At 35.1% G+C, this 24,290-nt stretch overlaps 1 long non-coding RNA gene across 1 annotated transcript; it reads right to left on the reverse strand.

The window, feature by feature from the left end:
• Positions 1-3,511: 3,511 nt before the first annotated feature.
• Positions 3,512-23,351, reverse strand: LOC118765525. The gene is made up of 2 exons (XR_005001388.1): positions 23,222-23,351; positions 3,512-3,528 (listed from the first exon to the last, which is right to left on the reverse strand). It is a non-coding gene; the product is annotated as an uncharacterized LOC118765525 (long non-coding RNA).
• Positions 23,352-24,290: the final 939 nt, after the last annotated feature.

A 24,290-nucleotide genomic window follows, 5' to 3' on the forward strand; every position in this document is an offset into this window, starting at 1 on the left:
GTATACGGAGAGTATATACAAGTCTTTCAAGCTGTTTCTTTTTTTTTTCGCATAAACCTTTATATCATCCATGAAAAGGAGATGATTGAACTGACCATTTCCTTTCCCAAATCGTAAGCAATTTTAACTTTTCGTAATATCATAATGAGCGGTATGAGGAACGCAATAACAGATTACAGACATCATTTGCCTATAAGCATTAGTTATATCGTGAGAGTTAGCGGGGTATCTTCTAACGCTGAAGCGATATCGGTTATATGCAGTAGAATAGTAATCTACTATAGTGTCTCTATTTTTCATATGTCCATTAAAAGGAGAAAATGACTGCAGCATTGTGAATGTCGCATACAACAGGGTTAGTGTATTTGTAGATGCATAACGCACTAAATGGTTTACATTGATTTTCTCTCCGTTCTGAGTTTAAACAATGCCTACTGGTCTCACTTCATCATCATCGACGGCCAGGAGTGTCCGTTTTCCTCTCTTTTCTTTTTACTGAGAACACAGAAACGCAGTATAATGCCTTCGTGTGCTCTCCGAGAAAAGAAAACAGAACAGTGGTTGCTGGGTGTTGTATTTGATAAACACATTTCATCTGTCAGAATTGTGTGAGAGCTTTACTTAGAAACATATTTCATTCAAAATTTTCCTTGTTTTTACTGTAAAATTCATGTTGTTCGAAAGTCCGGAATTACTAGCATTTGCCAAAATCTGAGTACCATAAAGCCATATTTTAAATATTTTCGGCTTAAGTTCTTCATGTTCATGTTGATTATTTCAAAAATCTGACGCATCGGCATGGTGAATTACGTTACAAAAGCGTATCTTCCTCACAAAATGTTGTCGTACAAGAGTTCTTTCTTCTAAAATGTCCATGAACGCACAATATCAGATAGGAATTATATTTAGCAAAAGCAGAAGTTTCCAAATTTCTATCAAATCGAAAACTTTGCGTGTATATCAGTGTGATGTAGTGTGTGTATATATGTGTGCGTGTGAGTTGTGTGTGAATGTGAGTGTGTGTGGTATGCATAGCGTGTGTATGTGTATATGTGTGTGTGCGTGTGTGTTTGTGTGGGTCTCTGCTGGTGATTTTCTTTGATGTTTTGACAACCCCATCAGCAACAGTAGGATTCTGTACAATGGGTCAAAATGTTCCCTTCCAATAATTCGTATATTTTTAGAATATGAATTTAATAGATTTTAAGTTCACCCGCTTTATGAATATGTGTAACAGCTTGTCTATATTTGCTTCTGTGTGTAATCTCTTCCACAAACGCAAAGACAAGAAAATATTTACAAGTAAATTGATAGGAAATCAACACATTCTTCATTATTCTCAGGTTGCATTTCAAACTTCACTTGAAGAAGCTTATGACAACGAGCTTCACAAAACGTCTTGCATCGCAGGTAAGACAATGATAAAAAAATAGTCACTATATTTTGAAATTAAGGCGTTGATATCCTCAGTTGATAATTGCATTGTTCTTGTAAGTAGTAGCATCCGCCCGACCCAAACTCAAGCGTTTCAATAAGCAGTCAATGAACACCGGTTAGCATGCCGAATAATTTCGTGACACTATGTTGCTATGCCAGCCTTTATTGGTCACCGCATAAATTAGACGATCAATCCTGGTACCTTTTATTTAGCATACAGCAAGTAACAGTTACCTACTTTCGCTGTGCGCTTAATCCATCGTGTACATGTTTCTGATGTACAAGCAGCGTAAAAAATTGTCGCCCGAAGAACAATGCAACTGTTAATGGCATTCAGTCTTTACAAGAAACTTGTAGAACTCTCGTACTGAGTGTTAACACTATATGGAAATCCTGATTAACTACAATTGTTCCGTTATCAGAGAACAAAATGATATACACTCCAATCTGATCAGATGACCCCTAGGACAGAGATAGGCGATAACTCCCAACCGAAGTGATTTCGAGGTCATCTATTAAATGCATAAATTTCTTTCTCTACTAACTCACCACGCTTTTCTATATAAGACGATTGTTTACTTTCCTGGTGTGTCCGCAGTTTATGTTACTTATAAATTTGTCCGAACCTGTCAGTAACACAAACTCAATTCATTTGTTTAAACAGCATCTCGCTCTGCCATCTCGTATGACCTGATTTCGACAGGTACTCACTTGCAAATCTCGGCACATATCTAGTCATCTGAAAGTATTTCTTGAGAAAAGGGCGATCAATTCTGTAATTAATAAACAAAGTTATGGTCGTTCACCTAAAAATGTCACAGCTCTATTCCCCCGTTAAAGCAGGATCTCTTAAAAGTTAACAAATCTACAAAAATCACTGAAGGAATGAAACAATATAAAGCACAATCGCACGAATCAAAAAATGCGTTTGGACACAAGTCTGTATCTCTTCAGGCGTATATATGTATATATATAGTATATATATATAAATTTGTATTACAAAATTGAGTTTTTCCCTGTAAGTTTGGAATCATCTTCCCTAATATTATTATATATACTCTCATACATATCCATACATACATATAGTAAAATAAAGATTCAGATAGAATCAGGTACTTGACAAGATATGTACCGAGTAAGGTTGGATAAACCAGTGGTTCTGGCCTATGGCTAGTAAGTATCAAACTTGATACTCCGGTTGTGTACACAAAGAAAACCAATCCTATGTGCATTTAGCGACTAGGGGCTGGTCCAGAGCACATTTTACGTTGAAGTTTAAGTTATTGTTATACTCTAGGCTGTCCGATATATCACAAACCCCTTTGGTGTATTATAATCAAATGAATAATAACAGACGATTGATAAATATCAGTTTATGTAATTTTGAAAGAAAAATGTGAATGTTACTCCCTTGCAAAACATCGTAATCATCAGATGAAAGCTAATTTTACAAACAAAATAATATCCCACGAATAAAGCGGGGACATGCGTGAAGTATGTCGAGATTGATTTTAATCACGTTCCTGCAGTATTCTTGGCATATTTTCTCTGTTTGTAAAATTATATTTCAGCTGATGATCACTTTTTTTTGTGATGTTGTAATGGAGTAATGTTCTCATTTTTCTATTTAAAAAGGCGCAAGAAACAGCTGTAATGAGCTGACTTCAATCTATCGTCTGTTATTATTCATATACGACCTAGCAGAAACGTTAGCGCGCCGGACGAAATGCTTAGCGGTATTTCGTCTGCAGTTGCGTTCTGAGTTCAAATTCCGCCGAGGTCGACTTAATCCCTTTGTCTGTCCTTGTTTGTCCCCTCTATGTTTAGCCCCATGAGGGTAGTAAAGAAATATATATATATATATATATATATATATATATATATATATATGCACCTACGTTTGTATGCATCTACGTTTGTATATATATATATATATATATATATATATGTGTGTGTGTGTGTGTGTGTGTATGTGTGTGTGTGTGTCACTTATGTATTCACACACAGACACAGACTGACACACGCAAACACAAACATACATGCATATATATATATATATATATATATATATATATATATATATATATATAACTTCGGGGGAGAGAGGTTGATAGAGATAATAAAGTTGAGAAACAATAAAGAAAGCGATAAATACTAGAGAAAGAAAAGATGAGTAAACAAGATGTAAGGCAGTAAGAAATAAATGAATGTACGAGGGAAAGGAATGGAAAAGAAAAAAGAAAAGCAAAATGATGGTGGCTATTAAAGAAAAATTCAAATAAATCGACAGAACAATTCCAACGAAAATGTAAAATTATTGGTTTGCCATTACTTCCAGTTTAGAATAAATAGAGATTTTTCCCAGCTGCCAAAACGCAATAAATTTTATCTTAGGTGTTTGACGTAAAGAACAAACACACAATAGTAAGCAAAAGAGCTGGATATAGAGATAAAGAAATGTTTAAAGAAGAGAATGCTGGCAGACTGGAAGTTAAAAGAAGAAGCGATTTCAATAAGAACGGAGTGTTTATAGAAATCTAGCTGGTGTCAGCAAATTGAAGACATACAGAATATGATATTTCTAAATATATATTACCTACCTCGAAAATTGTCCGATCCTACACATATTTTACTCTTCAAATGCCATATGAGATAAAGCACAAATACACATAAACACAGATACACACGCACGCACACACACGTGTGTGTGTGTATAGGTGCGTATTTGTGACTGTGGTATTTAGAAATTCGACAGTATTCATATTTAATGCTTTTTTAGTGGAGATATTTTATATTTACTATTTGGGCGCTTATGATTTCATTCGAATATGTAATTTGAAAAGTATAAAGGATATAGTCATAAATTTTGGGAGATAGAGATAAATTTGAATGAATCTCAATATATAAATTCTTACCTTGCCAAACAAAAGTAAAACTGTCACATCCTAACATAAATTCCCTATTGATAGTTTCTACTATTCGGCCTTTTAGAGTTAGTATGTTTCTCTGTGCAGAGTATATGCGTATATCAGTATGGAGGTGGTAAGAGTACCTGCTATTTTGTAAGTGTGCCGCAGCGTGAAATAGAAACTGCGGTTTAACATATCCGGAAACCTGAGTAATTGACCGAAATCTTGCTAAGTTGTTGCTAATTCAATTCAATGGACCAAATTACTAGGTATTAATCATCTACACATTTACATATGCATGCACGCAAACATACACATAACAGATGCATGCATATATACATGCGCACATACAGTTATGCACGTTATATATCGTGGTAGTTTTACATCCACCACTTTGGGGTTTCATGCTTCTGAAATAACGTGGTAGTAGACTTTCATTCCAGAGATACCGGTATTTTTAGCTTCATTGTGAGATAGAATGAGATTTGACACTATGTGTGCAATGATAGTACCTTCTGAAATAGAGAACAATCCACTTGACGGTTCCTATACTGTTTCCATCAACATAATGGCAATTTATTGGTCATTTATTGGTCATTGCAAAGTTATACATGATATCATAAGCACACAATGCACTCAGAAGTTTTGAATTGAACTGCTTAATACGCACCATTCTGAGCGTATATGTTTATCTGCGTGTACCTATTTTTTGTGTGTGTTAATGTGTGTGTGCGTGTGTGTATATGTGTATCTGTCAGACCATGTATTGTTTTAGAAATGCATTTCTTTTCCACTTATGTTTTATCAAGTCATACTAGTGTTTCTCTATGAGTGTATAGACTCCTCTAAACGCACAGTATCATAGTTACAAAAGAGAATTTAATAATCAATCATAAAGGTTTCTACATTTACATAATCATATTTCAAATTACGATTAGTTGCATAGTTGCAGTTGCGTTGCCGACTGATTCTGTCAATTGTAATTGTGATGTGTGTAGGCATTAAAGCCAGATTTTGAATCTTGACTCCAGATTCACATATACACTATTTAGCTCCGTTTGTAAATTCTGTATATGTGAATTTACAAACATACAGATAGTTTGTATAGACGGATTTCCTTTTAACTTGGTATTTTATATTTAATGTCTTAGCGCCTCCATCATGAATATCGCCCTAGTTGTGTAAGGAGACAGGTTTCTTATGTCTAGCAGCTTTAGTGGATGAGGTTTTGTTTAGGACACGGCTGACTGGCTTGAAGAGTAGTATTTTCCCTTTGGTGAACGCCTCATCGATTTTTGCGGTTCTAATGAGATTGTAGCGGTAAGTGCGGCTCCAATATTTATTGGTGCCCTACGTACTGTATAAAAATACAATATTGGTTGGAAATGATAGGAATAAAAATGAAAATAGAACATATCCGGAAAACAGCCTTACCCGAAAGTGTAAGAGACTCCGCAAAACACTCAAGGCTTGAAATGAAGGTTCCTCTTTATATTTCACGTTACTGGCACAGCCGGTTCAGTAATGGCATCGACAAAATGCTACGTTCGATATAATGATGATGATGATGATGAGGATGATGATGATGATGATGACAGTGACGTCGATGCCGACGATGACAACTACAGCAACAACAATGATAATAGCAACAACAACAATAATAATAATAATAATAATAATAATAATAATAATAATAATAATAATAATGATAATAATAATTATAATGATAATAATAATGATAATGATAATCATAATCATAATCATAATAATAATAATAATGATAATAATAATAATAATGATAATGATAATAATAATAATAATAATAATAATAATGATAATAATAATAATAATAATAATAATAATAATAATAATAATAATAATAATAATAATAATAATAAGGGACGTTTATGATGTAAGAAGGGGGGACGTTTAAGATGTAAGAAGGGGGACCGTTTAAGATGTAAGAAGGGGGGACGTTTAAGATGTAAGAAGGGGGACGTTTAAGATGTAAGAAGGGGGACGTTTAAGATAGAACACCGGGGACGTTTAAGATGTAAGAAGGAAAATACAGAGCTCCGAAATCTATCCACAAACATCGAAAACAAGGACATCCTATGGAGCCAAAGATTTACTAACAAAGAATTGGACTGTATCCGAGTAAGTAATACTAATTGAAATTTATTACTATTTTCGAAACGAAATGATGTATTTTGACTCGATATTATCTCCACATCTAACACAACACATGTAAACATCCGTGGAACATCACGATCATCACCGACCTCAAACACCATGTACAAAGAAACTACGAAGAAATTAAATGCCACCGATACTATTCAACCCAAGAATAACAATCGAGCGGTACGTACATTAAACTTACAACAAAAAAATGTACGAAAAACTACACGTGCGAAATAATGTGACAACAGAAATAAACGGACCGGTACCCTACGAAAATGACGACCGTCAAAATAATGGGCCGGACGTTGTACCTCATGTCCCGCAAATAAAACCCAAAAGACGTAAATGGACACGTGAGGAATATATTTCTATCTTACACGCATACTTCACAGCAATGCTCTACCCAAAAATGAAAATACAACAACACATACATATAAAATATGGAAGGAAAATAATAGATATAGACTTGGATACAGCAATGAACCCTAATAAATTAGCTAACGTACGAAGATACATTCTCAAAGCCAAAAAAATATCAGAAATAGAAATAGAACATTTAAAAGAAAAAATACACCAGGAAAATGTAGATAGAAGCCACACAACAATGCCCAATAATATAAACACTGAAACTGTAAAACACGGAGACAAACGCAACATTCCCAACAAACACGATGTAAACAAAGAAGGGGAGCCTAATGATTATGATAATATAAAAAATAAAATAATCAAAGAACTGAAAACCACAGAGCCCAAAATGGACCACCGACCATACCTTCCAAAAATAAAAATAAACGAAATAAAAACACCAATTATAAACAGCATAAAATTAGCCGTCACTGAACTAGCCACTGAAAGAAAAAAAGTGATATCACTGAACTGAATGACTTGATATACGCAGCAGCTACTGCAGCCACAAAAGAAGCTGGATACTCACCCGAACCCGCCCAAACAGGAGTACCACCACCCAAACAAACCCTGTGGATAAATAACATCCAAAACAAAATTTAAAAAAATTAGAAAAGACCTGTCGATTCTTAATGAAATCAGCAAACAAGCAATGCTACTAAGCAACAAAAAGAGAACAAAAATGCTCCGGAAATATAACATCACAGAAAAAGATTTGCCGGAGATAAAAGAAAAGCTGAAGCAAGATATCCTTGCCAAAGCTCAAAGGATCCGCCGGTACGAGAAACGCCAACGCTTCTTTGAATAGAACAAAAAGTTCAACTCCGACCCCAAAAAGTTCTACCAAGAACTGGGAAAAAATAAAATAGAAGTCACTGCAGCACCAACGGCAGAAGAATTGGAAGAATTCTGGAGAGAAATATGGTCGGCGAACGAACAGCCAAAAAAAAGGAGTATCAAAATAACAAACTCGGCATCGGAACAATTTTGGACCCCCATAACACCTGAAGAGGTCACCCAGGCACTGCAAAAAATAAGCAACTGGAAGGCACCTGGGCATGACAAGATCCCCAACTTCTGGTTGAAATATCTAACAGGAATGCACAAAAAGCTGGCTGAAAACTTTAACAGCATACTAGCAGAGCCAGAGACAATGCCTGAATGGCTCACGAAGAGGAAAACCATCTTAATTCCCAAATCAAATGAAACAGCAAAACCAGAAAACTATAGACCAATAACCTGCCTCCCTACTATGTTGGCCTGGATTGACTACAAAAAGGCGTTTGATAGCATCCCCCACACATGGATCCTCGAAACACTAGCCATTGACAAAGTAGCACCAACAATCATAAAATTCATAGAGCACTCTATGAATAAATGGCAAACAGTCCTACACCTCCAAACAAAAGAGGGACTCATGAAAACCAAAGACATCTCCATTAGAAGAGGAATATACCAGGGAGACACGCTCTCTCCACTCCTTTTCTGCTTGGCACTGTCACCTCTATCTGATATGCTAAATAGAATTGGATGCGGATATAAATGTTACGGCAAAACGATCAGCCACCTTTTATATATGGATGACCTAAAACTATACGCTGCAAATGACAAACAGCTTGAAACACTACTAAAGACAGTTCATGGATTTACCAAAGAAATAGATATGAAATTTGGATTAGAAAAGTGTGCCAAAGTAACCATGAAAAGAGGAAAACTAGTTAAGAGTAACAACATCACGCTAGATAAAAACCAATGAAATAGAAGAATTAGACCAAAGCCAAACTTACAAATACTTAGGAATCCATGAACTAGATAAGACACAACACACACAAATGAAAGAGAAAATAAAAAAAGAATATTATAGACGAGTTAGATCAATACTAAAAACAGAGCTCAATGCTAAAAACAAGATAATAGGTATCAACACTTTAGCTGTCCCAGTTATAAGTTACAGCTACAATATCCTTAACTGGACACGAAATGAACTGTCCAAAATAGATAGGAAAACAAGACAAATACTGACAGGATCTAGGATGCATCACCCAAAATCTGACACAGAAAGACTATATATACAACGTATAGAAGGTGGTAGAGGCCTTATACAGCTGGAAAACTACTATAAAATAACCACCATAGGACTGCAAAAATACCTTCTTCAGAAGGAAGGAAAACTGATCCAGATAGCAGCAAAACACGAGCAAAACAAAAAACTATTCTCAGTAGTTAAGGAAGCTGACAAATATAAACAAGAAATCATACCACCTAATAAACACGAAGAAGAAGAAGAAGATGACGAAACAACAAAAGCTATAAAACAAATGAAATCCAAACTAAAAATAGAACAGCAACGAACCATGATAAAACGATGGCAAGAAAAGCCCCTTCATGGTAAATATTGCACTAAACTAAACGCAAAAGAAATAGACAAAGAAAAATCCCAGCAATGGTTGAGAAGCTCAGGACTCAAAGCAGAAACAGAGGGATTTTTAATTGCAGCACAAGACCAAAGCCTCCCCACCAGAAATTACCAAAAACATGTAATGAAAAGAAATATTACAAGTAACTGCAGAATATGTGGAGATGGACAAGAAACAATAAATCATATTATCTCTAGCTGCCCAGTCCTGGCTAAGAAGGAATATATTCACAGACATGATAGAGTTGGAACCTACATACATTGGAAGCTATGCCAACATTATGGAATAACAACAGAAAAAAGATGGTATAGGCACACACCAGAAAAGGTCACAGAAAACGAGAAGGCAACCATACTCTGGGATATGTCGATACATACAGATAGAGAAATTAAGGCTAACAGACCAGATATAGTTGTCAGAGATCATGAAGAAAAAAATGCTTTCTAATTGATGTATCAATACCGGCAGATGACAACGTGTCTCTAAAAGAAATGGAGAAACTCTCAAAATAGGAAAGACCTGGAAATAGAGGTAACTAGAATGTGGAAACTGAAAACAGAAACAATTCCTATCATAGTAGGTGCATTAGGCATGATAAATAAATATTCAGACAAATACATAAGAAAAACACCAGGACTTACAAACACATATAACATACAGAAAATTGCACTACTAGGCACTGCACACATCCTACGCAGAACCCTTTCCATACAATAACCATCAGAGCATCACAACAAATCACATCATCATCATCATTGTTCGACCGTGGTCGAGACAATGGAATTTACCATGTTGCACCAGACTTCACGGTCCATCATAGCATTACGGAGGTCCTGTTGCTGGATGCCTGTATCCCTGGAGATTACATCAGGGCAGGAGAGTGTGCGCCCTCTGGTGTTGCGAGTAGATGGCTTCCAGAGGAGAAGAGTAGAAATTACTTCTTTTTCAGCTCTACAACAATGTCCAGCAAACTGGACTCTCCTACCCTTCACAAGAGATGACACAGGTGGTAATTTCCCATATATTTGCATTTTAGTTGGATGGCGCCTCCACGAGAGATTTTGAGCTCTCATAAGGAGGCGAGTGTAGGTTCCATCCAACCGCCTCAAATCACAGCACATACCCAAGGCACACAGAGCTGCGCTCGGTAGTGAAGTGAAAGCACACTATAAAAATAAAACTACTGAATATTGATAATAATAATAATAATAATAATAATAATAATAATAATAATAAAAATGATGATAATAATAACAATGTTTATTTCTTTTATTTGCCATTGGGCCAAAGGATGGTACCATACAAAGACAGACATAAAGTGTGGGGACTTACATATAATGAGAAGATGAAAGGAAGAAGAAGAAGAAGAAGAAGAAGAAGAAGAAGAAGAAGAAGAAGAAGAAGAAGAAGAAGAAGAAGAAGAAGAAGAAGAAGAAGAAGAAGAAGAAGAAATATACACAGTATACATTAAAAGAAATGAAGTATACACAGTATACAGCAATAATAACTAAGTGTTAGTAATGGTGGTGTCCTGATACGGGTGGACTTCTGAGTTTCATTGAGAAATCCTACCGTCCAAGACAACCCTCAATACCAAAGACAAATGCCCTTTCCAAATCCCTTCCTCCGACTCGCAGGTCTCAACTGAGAGTGGTACCATCCACTCTAGTCACTTTCGCAACTTTCGCCCAATGTTTCATAAATTCACTCGAGGACAGCACCTCTGTCTCCACCCTCATTTTCTTTTTCAAGTGAAACTTGAAAGTGTCAATGAGAACTCTACCAAAGAGGAATGTATCTGTCCTCATGCCTAGTCGCAAGCCAGTTGACTACTTGGTATTGATTTATATTCCAATGCGACTGATTTATATTTCACTAGAATGAAGTCAACCGTCTCCACTTCGTCGACATCCGACACCATGAGAGCTACGTGGTCCGCGTACGCGGACACTGCCTTTTCGAGTCCCATTGCGAAAAGGATACCCCACAATTGTTCCAACTTCAGCAACAGTGGCTCGAGAGCCAGCACGTACAGATATGTTGACAGCGGAAGCTCTGACGCAGCGGGCATGCGATGCCATTTACTTTGGCCACAGAGCATGCGCAGCTGTGCATTGCAACGATCTAGCTTCTGAAAACGGGTCTGAAACCATGCTTTCGATTCAATCAAAGTTATCTGTGCACCACCGAAGCCAGCTTTAGTCCCATCCTTCTGTTTGATGTATCGCATAATGTGGATATTGCGGTGGATTGTGCGTCTCCATTGCCGGCCTCCTTTTTCAACAGTGTCACCACACACCGACTAATAGCACTAGGAATTTTTCTGTTTTGTTGCCAGCTGCGGCGAACTTCTTCGAAACAAATCTGGCGTGACTACATAGAATTCAAAGTGCAAAACCATAATTTCTTGTGTCACTATTTGCTGTTTCATCTAAATTTAAGGAAGAATTTTTTTTTTATTTACTAAATTCTCCTATGTCATGGGGGAATTTCTGTTTCAAATCAAGATACCTATCTGCACCTGTTTGGATTAATATCCTTTTCGATAGAGTTTTCGGTAGGAGTTCCGCTAAAACCTCTCCACGTGTTGCTATGGTTTTGTTATTAATTACTTCCTGATCCTATTCGATGTCGTTCTTCTGAACAACAGTGAAATTGATGCAGGAGAGTGAAAATGTTGGTCATCTTGTTTTACGGGTGTTCCTTTTTGTTATTATCTTTTTGTGGTTTTAAATGTACTAGTAAAAATGGGTGGTCTGGATATTTGTGTTGATTTGTTTTTAAATTGGTGCTGTAAGGGATTTTGTTTTTTACGGTCATGTATTAAGGCTTTCAATTTCCGCGGTCTCTGATTCATATTCAGTTTTTCTCTTCTTTCCGACAAAGGCCTTTTGGTGCAATGTCAACGAGGACGTTGCTTTTGCGAATCATGAGTCTGAGGAAGGAAGCAGATGTGATGTAATAGTTGTGTAACCACCATGAGAAGTTTGTAGTAACGGTGGGGAACTTTGTGCATTCTCTACTGTGGGGCTTTGAGGTGGTTCGTAATCCAACACACAAAACACTTCAGTATTTGCCTTCTATAGAAACTGGCATCTGTTCGCATTCCCCGAAACAGAAAGAAACGGGAATGGCTAAAACTCTCGCCAGATCACGGTGAGCCTGAACTTCTTGACCAGAATTCGAGTCAAACTTTTACCCATGTAATGGGGAATACATAAAAAAGCCTGGGAGGGAAAGTTATGGTAGAGATTTTTCTGGCTTCTTGCTCACTGCTGCATATAGCCACTACCATCCCATGCTGCTAACCTTTCTGTATGTGTAGCACTGAAGACCATGCATATTCAAGACACTTTTTGGTCTCTGTGTGTGTAGGAAATTTAATTTTCCTCTCCTACGAGACAAACATTTTAAAACTATTGTTTATCTTTTGTTTTTTTCTCTCTCTCTCGTCACAAAGGCACATAACACATGGTTTCATAATGCCACTCTTCTATTGCAGTGCCTTATTTTTCAAGTCATCCACTGAAACAAAATTGCTAACGGCTTTAGAAAAGAGTTAATTCCTAGAGGTTATTTATGTTATTATTGCTGCTGCTGTTGTTGTTATTGTCATTGTCGTCGTCGTTGTTGTTGCTTTCCACACAGTTATCACAGTTGTTGTTTTCAATTTTCTTGTTCGTGTTACATTTGTTGTTTTCGTTGTTTCCGTTGTTTGTAGTGGTGGCAGTGCGTCTGCCGCTGCTACTCCTGTACTCTTTGTTGCTGATGCTTAGTCGTCGTTCTCATTATCGTTGCTGCTAGTATTGTTGTGCTTGTTGCTGTCAGCGCAGCAACAAGAGGAAAATATATTTCTCTTTGTCGAGAAATGAATTGCAGCTTCGGCTGTGTTTGTATTCGGAGTTACAATTGAGTCAACAGAATGCTGCTCTTTGTCGATTATTATCATTTTCCCAGAATCCGACATGTTCTAAAAGTGGAAAATAAATAAGATATTGTCTTCACAAAAACGCAAACTATTCAAAAGAAAACAATTATTAAACCCCCAGAAGGGTGTGCAATTACACACAATTTTACCATATAATCCAGGCAATGCAAGCTATACACTTACCAAATTAAATTTTCCTGCGAGTTACGGAGAATCAACTTGTATGATATTGCAGACTGACGGCAATAACAACAATAACAACAACAACAACAATAATAATAATAATAATAATAACAATCGCGTTACCTTTATTAGCCAAAAAAGCCTACAAAAAGTAAGTTTGAACTTTACAAAACATGAAGGATGACGTGGGGTTACATAAATTGCCGTGTAAAAAGATGATAACAATGAAAAATATAATGAAGAACATGCCTAAAAGAGGGAAGCATCTCAGGGCTACACATTGGGACCCCACGAAAAATTCACAAGCGCTCCGACCACTAAGGCAAGAGCTCTCTCCACATATTTCTCCTTCTCTCAGCCTTGGAAATACAAATGTGCATGTTGAAATTAGGCACTTTGACACGGTCCATCTTCGCCAAATTCACCCACGTTTCAGCAAATTTGCTTGAAGTCTGCACTTCCCTCTCCTTTTCAGATGGTATCTGAAAAAGTTGATGAGGGGTAGGCCAAAGAGCAAAGTGTCCGTTTTCAGCCCTTTCAAACTAGACGATCACACGACCTCTTTCGCTACAGCCACGAGACAGATGGAAATTGTATGTCCTTGCCGGCCAAAGGAAGGCAGTGGGCAATCTTCATGATGGAATCAGCCGTCAAGCGGTCACGTCCTTATACGTGACAGCAGGTATTCGACATCAACACATGTATCGTATATTCTCGGGCACTGGAAGAGTGCGTGCAGAACTGGGCACATCTCGGGCAGGTCCAACAGACGGCACTTCCTGCCAGGCCATGGATTTCTGGAAAATATCCGTAGGCTCCGGCCCGAAAGCCCTCCGAAGCACTTACCCTTTCACCACTAACCCTCTATGCAATATCAGCCTCGGTCAACGCATGATCCAAGATTGCAACTCAGTCAAGGAGACGAGCTGTGGGAAAGAGATTCTGACAAACGGTGTCGACACCTGCGCACCGTCGTCGGGGAAACACAGTGCTGCAGACTCAGAGCATGTCTGCGCATCAATAGCCATGGCTTACCCAGTCACCGTTCATTGCCTACTAGACCGATTTTTAGAGAGTTTATTCCAGCAGTAGATTTTCCGATCCTAGTCTTGTATGCCACTGAGTAACGCGGTCCTTGTCCCGGGTGATGACCGATTAGGTATGAGTTTTGGCTTGTCATTAAGGCATTGACAGTGACAATAAGAGTCAGGTCTGTTTATCCATTGTTCTTGGAATGGATATATTTATCATATCGTAGGCTGATAAATCGCAAATCATCTCTCTCTTTTTTGGGGGTGGGGGTGGGGGTAACTATGTTTCCGGGCATATCTCCTTGGTTATGTTTAACCTGGGTGACTAATTTGCTAAAGCCGAGGTCGACCCTTGCCTTTCTTCTTTCAGGGTTCGTTAAATTAAATACTAGTTGCGTACTGGAGTCGGTCTAATCGAGTGTCCCCCTCCCCAAAAAGTTCGGGCCTTGTACCTAGAGTAGAAACGAATATATTTTAAACATCATTAACTGGAATCTTACAGAACTCCAAAGCCTGGACAGGAATACAAACAAAATACTAACTTCTAAGAACATGCACTACCCAAAAGCAGATGTAAAACGACTGTACCTACCTAGAATTACTGTTGGAAGCGGATTGATGCAGATAGAATTGTGCTACAAGACCTCCAAAGAGGAATGAACAGATACTTATCTTAGAATAGAGGACATGACGCTGCGAATTATGTGCAAATACGAAAGAAGCAAAAAGTCACATTCGATTATCAAGGAAACTTGAAACTCGCAAAGGAACTTGATATTGACACTAAAACAGGTGAAGAACCTGAAACCACTGCCACAAAAGATATATGGATCAATCAGACTGCAAAAACGAATGGGCAGAAGCAAAGAGAGGAGCGATGGAGAATGGACAGTATACTTCGAAGTATCGACATCTGCTTTTTGGTGGTGCATGTTCTTAGAAGTTAGTAATATTGTTGTCTTCATGTTCAGGAGTTTGACTTCTGTAAGATTCCATTTAACGATATTAAAAGTATATTCTTTTCAACTCTAAGCACAAGGACCGAATTTTTGGGGAGAGGGCCAATGGATTAGATCGAGCCCAGTGCGCAAATGGTACTTAACTTATGCTGTTGATGAAACAACCTATCAGTGGCTGAAAAGGTCAGGACTATAAACAAAGACTGAAGGTTTCATATTGGTAGCAAAGACAAAAGATGGCGCACAGAGAACTACCTGGCTAACATTCTTCAATATGGTTCTGACCTAAATGCAGATTCTGCTAAACATTTGACGAAACGGTCGACCATCTCATCTCGGGATATCGTATGCTGACACCAAACTAAAATAAAATCGCCATCATAGTGTAGGACAGTCTTTGCAATGGAAAATATATAACACTACAAAACCAGCACTCTTATCTTCCTGGTCTAGTTGCTATCCTCTGGTATTTCCCAGTTAACACTGATATAAAAATCCAGGCTACTCGACCAGATAAAATAAGTAACGACAGGGAAGAGCATAGTTGTAAAATGATAGACGTAAGTGCTCCCAGTGATAAAAATACCTCTGTCAAGGTATTTGACAAACTAAGTAAATATAAGGACCTGGAAATTGAAATACAAAATATGTGGCATCTTACAGCAAGAAATGTTCCTGTTGTTGTAGGTGCCCTAGGTATGATGAAAAAAGGGATGTCAGAAACATCTAGATTATATCCAATGAGAAACAGGTTTCAGAAAAATTCAAAAGGTTGTGCTGACTAGTTCTACCTACATCCTTAGTAAAAGCTTATCCATTTAAATGTATGTGTTGTATTACATGAAGATATGTCACTACTTTCCCTCCCCAAGCTTTCAGTCATATTGTAACATCTATTATCCTTCACTCGCCCCAGGGCGCTAGGTGCCTCGCGGAAAGTGACTAACAATGTTGCAGATTATTATTATTATTATTATTATTATTATTATTATTATTATTATTATTATTATTATTATTATTATTGTTATTAAAAATAATAATAATAGTATTAAAATTAATAATAATAATAATTATAACAATAATAATAATGATAATAATAATAATAATAATAATAATAATAATAATAATAATAATATAATAATAATAATAATAATAATAATAATAATAATAATAATAATAATAATAATAATAATAATAATAATAATAATAATAATAGTACCAGTGCAAATATATTGAATTACAGATCCAATGGAAGGTGCGATTAAAATGTATTCCCGTTGTTAAAGATGCATTGGGAACTACAGATAATCGTCTGAACAGATCGATTGAGGAAGTATGTATAAAAAGCAGTTCAGTAAAAGCAGCCGGAAAGAGTGTGTTTTGGGACAGGTAAGCACTTAGGTGGGTTCTTACCACCTAAGGCTACTTGCTGTAGCCTGATGTTAAGATATTTTCTTTTCCAACAGTCTAAACTTTGGAGTGTATATGAAAATAAAAATGAGTAGTGGGAGAAGAGGAAGTAGAGGTGGTAGAGGAAGAAGAAGAAGAAAAAGAACAAGAAGAACAAGAAGAACAAGAAGAAGTAGAAGATAAAGAGGAGGAAAAGCAACAGAAATAATAATAATAATAAGAAGAAGAAGAAGAATACTAATAATATCTAAAAAAATATTTCTCTTGTTTGTGTGGTGTTCATATTTACCTCTGACTATTTTTTTGAATTTCAATTTTCACGATTTGATTCTAATAAACTTAAAATCCATGAAGTAATAATTCATTGCTGATGAATTTCCGCATCAATATCAGGATGTTTCCTATAAGTGATTATAAAGGAAACGGAAAGTTGTTGTTATTCAATTTTTGTTTTAGATTTATGATTCATACAACCAAAACATGCAGGTGTTTAAACACCACAAATGAATATAAAATATGAAGAAATAATTTTCTCTACAGATGTAAAGCAGAAATATTTAACAAAAATATTTTGCAGCAAAATCGATGCTTATTTTATAGAGCGAAATGAAGTAAGAGACAAAAAATCTCAGTTCTGAGTATTCTCAGAAATATTTTTAATGAACCATTTAACAAAAGCAACAACATCTCCCAGATTCAGATTCAAAATAAGCTTCGTGCAGTGGAGATAACAATAGAAATATTCGACAGCATATATTTAATTTGGAAACACACAGTTAAGCGACCTGAAAACAAAAGCAAGTAGTTGCAACATCTTGCATCAAGTAAGGATGGCTCTTGATTTACTGAATGCGAATATAATTAAAACTTCACATAATATACACGATAAGTCTCTGATGCAAAAGGCGAATAGGTTTCCCACGGCAGTTATTCTTCATGATTTAATTCAAGAGACTGAAATTAATTTATTTAAAACACAACAGTTACAATAATAGTTTCCCATGTTCAATGTTAGAGAATTGTATGTAATGTTCTATACCAACAATTGTTTATCAATACATACGTCTTGTGTATCTTTGGCATTTATTTCCAAATCGAAATGATGAATGTTTATGTATTATAAAGAATTATTATTACTACGGAAACTCGACAGGAGAATTCATCCTTATTCATTGCGTGCACGAATTTTTACATTTGGAATCAATGCATTAGGTACTGGCTTACGCCCTATTTTCTTGTTGTTGTTGCAGTTGTTGTTGTTGTTGTTCTTCTTCTTCTTCTTCTTCTTCTTCTTCTTCTTCTTCTTTTTCTTCTTCTTATTTTTCTCTTCTTCTTCTTCTTCTTCTTATTCTTCTTCTCTTCTTCTTCTTCTTCTTCTTCTCATTATTATTATATTATTATTATTATTATTATTATATTATTATTATTATATTATTATTATTATATTATTATTATTATATTATTATTATTATTATCATTATTATTATTATTTTAAATATTATTATTATTTTCATCATCATCATCATTATCGTCACCATCATTTTTGTTTAGACGTGGTGTGCGTGGAGGCAACGTTTTGTTGAATTTTTTCAGAAATAATTTTCTTTTACTCCCGTTCATTTTTGTGAAAACTGTAAATAAGACTGCAGCACAAATTTCACCAGAGTAAAAATGGAATGTCAAGTTGTACCCACAGAGCACAACTGATTAATTTTATTTCCCTGCCATGTTTTTTCTTCCTTTTCGAAGTTATGGTGGCGATAAAGAAAATCATGTTATGAATGTACCTCGCCAAAGATGATCAGGAATGAACGTATTTATTGAGAAAATTCATTTCAATAGAGAAAGACATGTCAGTTTTCGCTCACAAGAATTTTCCTAGGTGCTAACTCTCGAAGTCGTCAGTTGCTCAGAAAATGCGGTCTGAAACAAAGTGGAATCGGAATGTTTCGTATCGAAAGGATGGATGATTCACCTGAAGCCAAGCAGTGTATCGATGATGCAGTAACGAAGACACTCCACAAAACAATGAATGACTAAACCCAGCGAGGGCAACCAGATTCCATCAGTAGATTTTAAACTAAATTTCTGTAAGGGATTTAATGATTGTGCAAGCAATGGACTAGCATGGGAATATTTAGCCAATATGAAAGATGAAACCGAGTTCCTAATCATATCTCTTCTTACTTGGCTTCTTTTTCATCTCTCCCTCTCTTCCCCACCTCCTCTTCAACTGTACTTTCTAGTAGTATTACTACTGCGCCTACTACAGCAGTGGCAGCAGCAGCAGCAGCAGCAGTAGTAGTAGTAGTAGTAGTAGTAGTAGTAGTAGTAGTAGTAGTAGTAGTAGTAGTAGTAGTAGTTGTTTTAATGGTAGTACGTAAAAAATAAAAATATTCCGACACTAATATACCGAAAATGCATGATCATGTACCAGTAAAGTCTCACAATGAAACCGTAATAATGCAAGCCACAAACCAAACACAGTATCTGAGAATCACTGAGTAAATTGGGACAATACTTTTACATTATCGACACGTATATAATGAATTGTTTCGCACATCACAAAATAACTTGTTTTCGTATTACTTATATTCAACACAACACAATTACAACCATAAGATCCACCTGTTATGGTGGTAACTCTTCATTCTTCGGTTTTATGTTACCATTTTGCTTTCTTTTCAACGACGCGCTGTTGCAGTTCCAATTTCAGAACTTTTCTTACTTCTCTTTCTGAACTTTTCTTTCAATATTATACTTCCTATTCAGCACCCTGTACTTTTAAGCTCCCCTTTCTCTTTTCGGTATAACACAGAGATTTCCTTCGAGAGCATGTCTAACCCAGCCTGTATTGTTTTCCATCATGGATCTTTTCTTTTGTCACTCCTATTATGTTTCTTTTTCTAGACATCAACACCCGTTTTTCCTTCTACAATATAACTTGCTACCTTGATCAAATTATTTGTTGCTGTGATTATTTTGGTTCTGATGTACTTCAGAATTTCGTTTTTTTCGTTTCTTGGTTCAATTTCCATTGATCAACCTTTTTATGATTGCAAATAACGTCACTGTTGTTGTCCTGTAGTCTTGCCTTTATATTGTCGTAGAATGAATTTTGTTCATCTGTTATGTCACCATTAGTATTATCGTCTTTTTTAGATTATCTATACGTCTTTCATCAAGTAAACTGTTTTATTACTCTTATTAGTAAGAACTGTATTTTCATCGTTATCACTGCTGCTATTTTACAAGACCCACCATTTGCTAGCTTCGAACCCTACTTCAGTGAACCAACTATTTTTCTTATTGCTCTCGCTTGAATTGCATAATCGCTGTTCCGTGAGATGAGACAATCCCTTTCCCTCCAATGTTCATACATACGTTGTTGGTAACCCCTAATTTGAGCACTATTTTCATCTACCGGGCTGCTAATATTGTTATTATTATTAATATTATTATTATTATTATTATTATTATTTTATTATTATTATTATTATTATTATTATTATTAATATTATTATTATTATTATCATTATTATTATTATTATTATTATTATTATTATTATTATTATTATTATTATTATTATTATTATTATTATTATTTCCATTTATTATTAAAAGATTTTACTAAATGTTCTTTATTTTCAACCTTTGTCTTGTACTTGAGATAATAATTAATATGCATTTGTTGAAGGAAATATTTTGGTAGCAACTTGGTGAATAGATCATATTCTACAGGTCTATAAATAGATTCTGCAGATGGTGCGTTGGTGAACCTTAGTGTCAAAAAACTTTGCGTCCTTTGGGTCAGCAGAGGTCAAATGTGTGACCAATGAAAGCGCTGCTTTGAAAACTCGGTGTATTTGTAATTACTGGGAGAAAAACAATAATCTATCTATTTATCCATATATATATATATATATATATATATATATATATATATATATATATATATATAAGGGTAAATAATATTTTCGATGGTTTTTCGGACAACCAACAATTATTTACCGGTAGATTTCGGTATGTAAATATGACCTTTAGCGGCGGGAAAATCTGTGGAGTTCAGTTTATATAGTATATAAATAAAAGGGCAGGCAACAGGTTGCTTTGCCGCATACTGAAAGAATTAGAAATAGCAGTCAGAGACTGTTTATTTACATTTTCTACAAGTGGGGGCTCCATATACGACATAACCCTGCAATTCACATATGCAAAACAGGAGGAGTAAATAAACGAAAACAATGCCGCACCGCCATTAACGGTAAGGCATTATTTTCGTTTATTTACTCCTCCTGACTGCTATTTGTAATTCTTTCGGTATGCGGCAAAGCAAACTGTTGCCTATCCTTTTACACAATTGTATTCAGAAATTCAAAAATTCATCGACGTGAATATCAGTATATGTATATATATATACTGATATTCACGTCGATGAATTTTTGAATTTCTGAATACAATTGTGTTTTTGCAATAAATGTTGTGTTTACGTATTTGGTTAATATATTCAAGTTTTTAAACTTTCTTGAGATGTTTGTTTGTCTGTCCAGTTGGAGAATGCAGGAGCAATTTTGCAATGAAAAGGATGTTTACATTTTTGATTACTCAGAGAGAATCAAAAGGAAAGAAAATGAGTTGTAGATAGTACAGTTTTAATATTTACTGAATGTTCTTTTGTATGACCGCACAGAGAGAAATGGCTGTTTTATTTTTTGTTGTCGATAGTTTTATATCCGAGCAAAATTTTTTTTTTTCGGGGGGGGGGGGGGTAACATACGACTTCTTCACTCTGTCTGTGTCCCAAAATAAAAAAAATTATTTTGTTTTGTTTTCTGTATTTGTTTCGTTTGCTACTCGTGTTTTCAACAGGTGTATGTGTGTCCTGTAAATTTCACGCAGTTGTGTAATCATTGCGATGTATGATTTATCCTATGGGTATTAAAACGCACACATGATTGTATAGACATTCGAGTGTATGCGTAATTGCTCACTTTATGTACTTACTATTTTGTTCCATTTCTATTTTATAATTTGTAAACTTTCTGCTATTGATTTCGCGTGTTTCGCACATGTTTCACTGAGACATCGTGCATAAGAGACAGTGTACTTTGTATGGTTGTAAAATTTCCTTTTCATGATTAGTTTCGTTAAAATACCTTCTCTTTCAAATCTTCCACAGGATTCTTTATTCCATTCCGCCGATGTTATTAGATTAGATTTATTTATGAATGGAGAACACGGTGTAGCACATCCATTTTGTTTTCATCATCATCATCATCATCATCATTATTATTATTGTTATTATTTTTATTGCTGTGTTTTTTCTTCTTCTTCTTCTTCTTCTTCTTCTTCTTCTTCTTCTTATTATTATTATTATTATTATTATTATTATTATTATTATTATTATTATTATTTATTATTATTATTATTATTATCATCATCAACATTATTATTATTATTATTATTATTATTATTATTATTATTATTATTATTATTATTATTATTATTATTACTATTGCCATTAGCAGCAACAAGAGCAGCATCGGTAGCGGCATTAGTATTAGTAGCAATCGCTATTACTATTATTATTATTATTATTATTATTATTATTATTATTATTATTATTATTATTATTATTAGTTTTGTGATGATCATGATGATCATGATAATGATGGTCATCATCATCATCACTTGATCCTTGTTGGGGATTTGTTAGTCATTTGATTTGATTTATTTTCCTCTTTTACATTGCTGTTCGTTTATATTTCGATATCGTTCATGAGTTATTGCAGAGTTAAGAATCTATAAATTTGTCAAAACCGCGATTAAACGCTGGCATATCCGCATCCATCCCACCTAAACCAGACACTTTCTTCCACGCCATTCCAAGGTCTATTAGTGGAGTAGTGAATCTAATGCTTACATAAATCTTGAAATGTAAATGCAGGTTATCTGAGCGCATGCCAAATCAGCTCTCAAATTTCCTTCTGCCATTTATATATCTCATTATCCTATTACATTTGTCATACTGGAACCTTGATACTTTTTGACAAAACACAATATTTTATTTCTTTCTTAAATATCTAATACATCAGTTTGTTTCCAGTATAACCATAATTTATCTAAATATGTCTTATAGGATATATGCAATCTTAGCTCTAGATAAGACGATGACTACTTTGTATTTTATTAACTTTTCTTCTTGTTTTTCGATTTCATTTGTATTGTACGTACATACACACTTACACATTTATACGTGTGTAGTGTGTATTCACAAACACACATACACTCAACAAGCATGATACATATATACATATATATGAACATATACATACACATATATAAATACACACACACACACATATATATATATATATATATATATATAAATATATATACCAGGGTGAGCACATACATGTGCAACAAGGTGGAAAATATAGTACTCGAATACCAGAGGTAGAGTAATATACTTTATTAAAAAGCAGCAAAAATATTACAAAATGTGTTACTCAGAGTTTCACATACCCGTCGTCGGACAATTTTGTTTATAATGTTATGTTCTAAACAAAGCTGTCCGTCGAACGGGAACGTGAAACTCTCAGTAACTGTTTTTGTGATATTTTAGTCGCTTTTTGATAATGTATAAATAAATAAATAAATAAATAAATATATATATATATATATGATATATATATGATATTGCTTCATAACCATCTTCGGTGTGTGTTTACGCCCTCGCAACTTAGTGGTGCAGCCAAAATGACAGATGGAATATGCACCAGTCTTAAAGAAATACTGTGGGGTCGAAGCATTCGACTAAAATATTTTCAGAGTCGTGCTTCTGCATGGCTTCAGTCTAATAGCTAAATTAAATAGAATATACAACAATGACAACTCCCTAGATGATACATGTTTGTTTATATAACTTGGTGTATATCATTTATACAACAAAAATATGGTAACTTAATTTCTCAATCTCAAATTTGGAGCTTGTCCACTTAGAACATAAGACTACGAAATATATGACAGTTATGAATTTAGAAATCTCCCAGTCGAGCTTTACACAAAATATACATTTACAAATTTTAGATTGCATTATTATATTAAAGATTACACGAAACATGTTACTCAAGATTAGATTAATGACTCAAGTGCGGTCTATGAAAATGTGCAATTTTTACCTCCTCGGACGAGATAGACACAACAGTCTCATCGGAAACGAAAGTACAGTTAATCGTTATGCGCCTTACGCACTTTCATACACACAGTAAGTATATACTGCTATCGTCTCCAAATAAGAACATTGACTATTATCGATTGTCAATGTTCAGACATTGCGACGTCGTTGGTAAGTAGAGAACAAAAGTTTTAGTTGCAACTGGCATTAGCATGGACATTCTTGACAGGGAATTTTGACTGATATTTTCTAA

The sequence above is a fragment of the Octopus sinensis genome, linkage group LG12 (assembly GCF_006345805.1).
Source record: "Octopus sinensis linkage group LG12, ASM634580v1, whole genome shotgun sequence".
NCBI lineage: Eukaryota > Metazoa > Mollusca > Cephalopoda > Octopoda > Octopodidae > Octopus > Octopus sinensis.